We start from the raw sequence: 1,323 nt of genomic DNA, 5'->3' as shown, positions 1-1,323 counted from the left end.
TAGTTCATCGAAGAGGTGCTCCAGCAGTTCAGTGACAGAAAGAAGTAAATGATGAGAGAGACAGACAAAGACAGAGAGAGTCATATAAGATCTGTAGTAATAGAATACACTCTACGGAGGAGATCTGATACAACCGATACAGTCGTTGTAATGTTGTTAAAGATCAGACTCACTGCTCATTGAATTCTACCTTAATATTAAAATGTCAGAAAAGCAAGCTGGCAGAAACGTTAGCACGCCGGGCGAAATACTTAGCGGTATTCTGTCTGTCTTTACGTTCTGAGTTCAAATTCCCCTGAGGTCGACTTTGCCTTTCATTCTTTCGGGGTCGATAAATTAAGTACCAGTTGCGTACTGAGGTCGATCTAATCGACTGTTCCCCTCCCCCATGAATTTCAGGCTTTGTGCCTAGAATAGAAAAGATTAAAATTTCAGAGTTATCTCCCCTGTTTTTGAATCATTACTCGTTTAGATATGAAGTGTTCTCATCTGTAAAGGAATAATTTTAGTTACAATATCTTTCATTCTTTTACCTGTTTTAGCCAATGGATTGCAATGTTGCTGGGGCACCACCTTGAAGAGTTAATCAGACAGATCATCCTCAGTCCCTATCCGAAGTCTGGTACTGATTCTATTGGTCACCTTTCGCCAAACTACTAAGTTACAAGATGTAACCAAACCTACACTTGTTGTCAAACAGTGAGAGGACAAACACAAAAATGTACATACACACATGCGCGCACGCACACACACATATGTATATGCAAGTGTCTGTATGTGTATGTGTACATATGCATATATATACGTGTGAATGTCTGTGTATGTACAACAGGTTTCCACAATATTTCCATTCAGCAGATTCACTCACAAGACACTGGTCACCTCAGGGATGTAGTATAAGACACCTGCCTGAAGTGCTACATGGTGGAATTGAACAGAAAATCACATGGTTGCAAAGCAAAGTTCTTAACTACACAGTCATGTCTTCACCACATTATTTAGAATTTCTTGGTTTATTATATTAAATATGCTAGTGTTCACTTTATCATCATATTTCTAGTTTATAATGCTTCAGTGTTGTTTGTCCAACAATTTTGCTAGTATAACTCCTCCTTCTCCTTCATTGGACACGAAACTCAGCTTGCGAAGACTTATTGAGGCAAGCGAAAGCGAAATCGGGATGGCACCTGTGCCCAGCGTCGCCTTTTTGGCACTTGTGCCCGTGACATGTGTAAGGATTTTCGAGCGAGATCGTTGCCAGTGCTCCTGGACTGGCTCTTGTGCGGGTGGCACATAAAATACACCATTTTGAACGTGGCCGTT

This window comes from Octopus bimaculoides, chromosome 17, assembly GCF_001194135.2.
Source record: "Octopus bimaculoides isolate UCB-OBI-ISO-001 chromosome 17, ASM119413v2, whole genome shotgun sequence".
NCBI lineage: Eukaryota > Metazoa > Mollusca > Cephalopoda > Octopoda > Octopodidae > Octopus > Octopus bimaculoides.
This window is presented reverse-complemented; position numbering follows the sequence as displayed.